Here is a 6,045-nt window from a genome sequence, read left to right on the forward strand (position 1 = left end):
GAATCAGAGGTGCAGAGTCGTGCGACAAAACAACTGATCAATGTTTTCAGAGACAGTGTAGCAAAGCAGAAAGAACTTGCCCACATGCTTATGGGCGTCATTTGTGCTGAGGTTGCAGATTGTGATGTTGTAGATGGTTAGGTTCTGCTCATTTATTTGCACTGGCATCAATCTTTGATTGCCGAGTGGATGTAATTTCCTGTAATATATGCTGGATGTGCAACGTTATTCCCTATATGTTGTACCTTTGCTTGATCGGTTTTGGTCCTGTGCATAATTGCTCGTCGTAATGGGCTCAAATTATCTAATTTGGCCTAAAGACATGTACGAACTTTAATGGGCCCATTAAGTTAATGGGCCGTTACTAGGCCGAAAGTTAATGGTCGGACCTCTTACCTCCCGGGTCGTTAACAGGCCGACATCGAAGCGGGCAACGGGTGGCCCCAATTTATTTCACGGGCCGTTAATAGGCCGTTACTAAGTTTGGGCTACATATGGCCCAACTATACTGTAGGCCTTTAGCAGGCCGAAACAGAGAGAGGGCTTGTACTGGACCATGAAGGCCATGGGCCGCTAAGAGGCCGAAAGTCAGGTCGTATTGTAAATGGCCCAACTGTGTTGTGGGCCTTTAGCAGGCCGAAAGAGAAACCGGGCTGGTATTGGACCATGAAGGGCATGGGCCGTTAAAAGACCAAAACTAAGGTCCGACTACAAATGGCCCAACTCATTTATGGCCCGTTAACAGGCCGAAAGGCACACAGGGCCGGGAATTGGCCCAACACTTAAATGGGTCGCTAAAAGGCCAAGACTCAGGTCTGACTACAAATGGCCCAGCTGATTTATGGGTCGTCAACAGGCTGAAAGTGACACCGGGCCAGAAATTGGCCCAACACTTAAATGGGCCGCTAAAAGGCCAAAACTCAGGTCCGACAACAAATGGCCCATCAGATTTATGGGCCATCAATAGGCTGAAAGACACACCGGGCCAGAAATTAGCCCAACATTTAAATGGGTCGCTAAAAGGCCGAAAGATGTACATCCTGAAAATTGGCCCATCCATTAAATGGGCCGTTAACAGGCCAAAATCTCATCGGGCTGATATTGAGCCCAAATATATAGCGGGCTGTTAACGGGCTCGAACTGACAATGGGCTGCAATGGTGTCAAACCTTTAACGGGCCGTTGACGGGCCGAATTGGCAGATCTCGTATGGGCCGTGGGCTTAAATGGACCTGACACAAGTAGGCCTTATATGGGCTGGCCTGCTAATTTTTACTAGGCCGGCCTTTTCACAGGAATGGGCCTCTGTTGGGCCGTGCCACGTGTTGACATATCATAAGCACCTTTCGTCCAATGAAATCTGTCCCAACGATGAGCCGACACGTGTTTCCTCCAGCCAATGATGATTTTACACGTGGAAAATCCCCATTGGTTGGGGCTGTTAACGGGTTATTGGATCGAAAACCCAACCTGATAGCTTAACGGCGTTCCGTTACGGTGGATGCCACGTGTCGTTCACCCTTGACGAAAGCACTTCTGTGACGCGCGATTTATCGTCATGGAAGTGGACACTTCCGTGATGATAATTTTGGTAATGTCATGGAATGCTTGTACGACAGCACAGGTATGACTATCTTGATTCTGTCATAAAATCGTCATGGATGTACATTCATGACAAAAAACGCGACCTACTATGACAAACACGTATCATCATGGAAGTGTATTTTTTTGTAGTGTATTTAGTAGCAAATTAGTATGATAGTAACGGTAATAGTGGCAAAGGCAACAGTAGCAGTTTTGTAGTAATTGTAACAGTAGCAATGATAAAGTAAATAAGCAAAGAACAATATGTGAAAAGCTCGTAGGCATTGGATCAGTGATGGATAATTATGTCGGATGCGATTCCTCATGTAATAGTTATAACATAGGGTGACATAGAACTAGCTCCAGTTCATCAATGTAATGTAGGCATGTATTCCAAATATAGTCATACGTGCTTATGAAAAAGAACTTGCATGACATCTTTTGTCCTACCCTACCGTGGCAGCGGGGTCCTAATCGAAACTAAGGGATATTGAGGCCTCCTTTTAATAGAGAACCGGACGAAAGCATTAACACATAGTGAATACATGAACTCCTCAAACTACGGTCATCACCGAGAAGTATCCCGATTATTGTCACTTCGGGGTTGTCGGATCATAATACATAATAGGTGACTATAGACTTGCAAGATAGGATCAAGAACTCACATATATTCATGAAAACATAATAGGTTCAGATCTGAAATCATGGCACTCAGGCCCTGTGACAAGCATTAAGCATAGCAAAGTCATAGCAACATCAATCTCAGAACATAGTGGATACTAGGGATCAAACCCTAACAAAACTAACTTGATTACATGGTAAATCTCACCCAACCCATCACCGCCCAGCAAGCCTACGATGGAATTACTCACGCACGGCGGTGAGCATCATGAAATTGGTGATGGAGGATGGTTGATGATGACGACGGCGACGAATCCCCCTCTCCGGAGCCCCGAACGGACTCCAGATCAGCCCTCCCAAGAGAGATTAGGGCTTGGTGGCGGCTCCATATCGTAAAACGCGATGAAACTTTCTCTCTGATTTTTTCTCCGCGAAAGCAAATATATGGAGTTGGAGTTGAGGTCGGTGGACGTCCAGGGGACCCAGAAGGCAGGGGGGCGTGCCCAGGGGGAGGGGGCATGCCCCCACCCTTGTGGACAGGGTGTGGGCCCCCTGGCACTATTTATTTCGCCAATATTTTTTATTAAATCTAAAAAGTAGCTCCATGGATTTTCAGGTCATTCCGAGAACTTTTATTTCTGCACAAAAATAACACCATGGCAGTTCTGCTGAAAACAACGTCAGTCCGGGTTAGTTCCATTAAAATCATGCAAGTTAGAGTCTAAAACAAGGGCAAAAGTGTTTGGAAAAGTAGATATGATGGAGACGTATCAACTCCCCCAAGCTTAAACCTTTGCTTGTCCTCAAGCAATTCAGTTGACAAACTGATAGTGATAAACATAAACTTTTACAAACTCTGTTTGCTCTTGTTGTTGCAAATATGCAAAGCCAGCATTCAAGTTTTCAGCAAAGATTATGAACTAACCATATTCACAATAACACTTAGGTCTCATGTTTACTCATATCAATGGCATAATCAACTAGCGAGCAATGATAATAAAACTCGGATGACAACACTTACTCAAAACAATCATAATATGATATAACAAGATGATATCTCGCTAGCCCTTTCTGAGACCACAAAACATAAATGTAGAGCACCTTTAAAGATCAAGGACTGACTAAACATTCTAATTCCTGGTAAAAAAGATCCAGTCAAGTCATACCCAATATAAACTAATAGTAATGCATGCAAATGATAGCGGTGCTCTCCAGCGGGTGCTTTTTAATAAGAGGGTGATGACTCAACATAAAAGTAAACAGATAGGCCCTTCGCAGAGGGAAGCAGGGATTTGTAGAGGTGCGAGAGCTCGATTTTAAAATAGAGATGAATAACCTTTTGAGCGGTATACTTTCATTGTCAACGCAACAACTATGAGATCTCGATATCTTCCATGCTACACACATTATAGGCAGTTCCCAAACATAATGGTATAGTTTATACTCCCCCACCACCAACAAGCATGTAACACCCCGAATCCGATGCGCCAGGTGTCTTCCAGTTATTCTCCGTCATTACCATGTCGTATTCTTGCGTGTTGCATTTTGTCATGTCATCATGTGCATCTCATTTTGCATACGTGTTCGTCTCTTGCATCCGAGCATTTTCCCCGTTGTCCGTTTTGCAATCCGACACTCCTATGCCCTCCGGCGTTTCCCTTTTGTCTCCTGTTGTGAGCGCATGTTAAACATTCTCGGAATGGACCGTGATTTGCCAAGAGGCCTTGGTGTTGGGGAACGCAGTAATTTCAAAAAATTTCCTACGCACACACAAGATCATGGTGATGGCATAGACAAGAGGGGAGAGTGCTGTCTATGTACCCTTGTAGACCGTTAAGCAGAAGCGTTATGACAACGCGGTTGATGTAGTCATACGTCTTCACGAATCGACCGATCCAAGCACCGAACGTACGGCACCTCCGTGTTCACCAGACGTCCAGCTCGATGACGTCCTCCAGGCTCCAATCCAGCAAAGCGTCGGGGATGAGTTTCGTCAGCACGACGGCGTGGTGACGATGATGATGTTCTACCGGCGCAGGGTTTCGCCTAAACTCCGCGACGATATGACCGAGGTGGAATATGGTGGAGGGGGGCACCGCACACGGCTAAGGAACTATTCGTAGATCAACTTGTGTGTCTATGGGGTGCCCCCCGCCCCCGTATATAAAGGAGCAAGGGGGGAGGCCGGCCGGCCATTGGGGCGCGCCAAGGAGGGGGGAGTCCTCCTCCTAGTGGGAGTAGGACTCCCCTTTCCTAGTCCAATTAGGAAGGAGGAAGGGGGAAGGAAAGAGGGGGAGAGGGAGAGGGAAAGAGGGGCCGCGCCCCCCTCCCCTAGTCCAATTCGGACTCCCCTTGGGAGGGGGCGCGCCACCTCCTGGGCTGCTGGCCTCTCTCTCCCCTCAGGCCCACTAAGGCCCAATACTTCCCCGGGGGGTTCCGGTAACCCCTCCGGCACTCCGGTTTTCTCCAAAATCACCCGAAACACTTCCGGTGTCCGAATATAGTCGTCCAATATATCAATCTTTATGTCTCGACCATTTCGAGACTCCTCGTCATGTCCGTGATCACATCCGGGACTCCGAACAAACTTCGGTACATCAAAACTTATAAACTCATAATAAAATTGTCATCGTAACGTTAAGCGTGCGGACCCTACGGGTTCGAGAACTATGTAGACATGACCTAGAACTATTCTCGGTCAATAACCAATAGCGGAACCTGTATGTTCATATTGGTTCCTACATATTCTACGAAGATCTTTATCGGTCAAACCGCATAACAACATACGTTGTTCCCTTTGTCATCGGTATGTTACTTGCCCGAGATTCGATCGTCGGTATCCAATACCTAGTTCAATCTCGTTACCGGCAAGTCTCTTTACTCGTTCCGTAATACATCATCTCATAACTAACTCATTAGTTACAATGCTTGCAAGGCTTAGGTGATGAGTATTACCGAGAGGGCCCAGAGATACCTCTCCGACAATCGGAGTGACAAAACCTAATCTCGAATTATGCCAACTCAACATGTACCTTTGGAGACACCTGTAGAGCACCTTTATAATCACCCAGTTATGTTGTGACGTTTGGTAGCACACAAAGTGTTCCTCCGGTAAACGGGAGTTGCACAATCTCATAGTTGCAGGAACTTTGTATAAGTCATGAAGAAAGCAATAGCAACATACTAAACGATCAAGTGCTAAGCTAACGGAATGGGTCAAGTCAATCACATCATTCTCCTAATGATGTGATCCCATTAATCAAATGACAACACATGCCTATGGTTAGGAAACATAACCATCTTTCATCAATGAGCTAGTTCAAGTAGAGGCATAGTAGTGACACTATGTTTGTCTATGTATTCACACATGTATCATGTTTCCGGTTAATACAATTCTATCATGAATAATAAACATTTATCATGATATGAGGAAATAAATAATAACTTTATTATTGCCTCTAGGGCATATTTCCTTCAGTCTCCCACTTGCACTAGAGTCAATAATCTAGATTACATAGTAATGATTCTAACACCCATGGAGTCTTGGTGCTGATCATGTTTTTCTCGTGAGAGAGGCTTAGTCAACGGGTCTGCAACATTCAGATCCGTATATATCTTGCAAATCTCTATGTCTCCCACTTGGACTTGGTCCCGAATGGAATTGAAGCGTCTCTTGATGTGCTTGGTCCTCTTGTGAAATCTGGATTCCTTTGCCAAGGCAATTGCACCAGTATTGTCATAGAAGATCTTCATTGGTCCCGATGCACTAGGTATAACACCTAGATCGGAAATGAACTCGTTCATCCAGACTCCTTCATTCACTGCTTCCGAAGCAGCTATG

The sequence above is a fragment of the Triticum aestivum genome, chromosome 1B (genome assembly GCF_018294505.1).
Source record: "Triticum aestivum cultivar Chinese Spring chromosome 1B, IWGSC CS RefSeq v2.1, whole genome shotgun sequence".
In the NCBI taxonomy this organism is placed as follows: Eukaryota; Viridiplantae; Streptophyta; class Magnoliopsida; order Poales; family Poaceae; genus Triticum; species Triticum aestivum.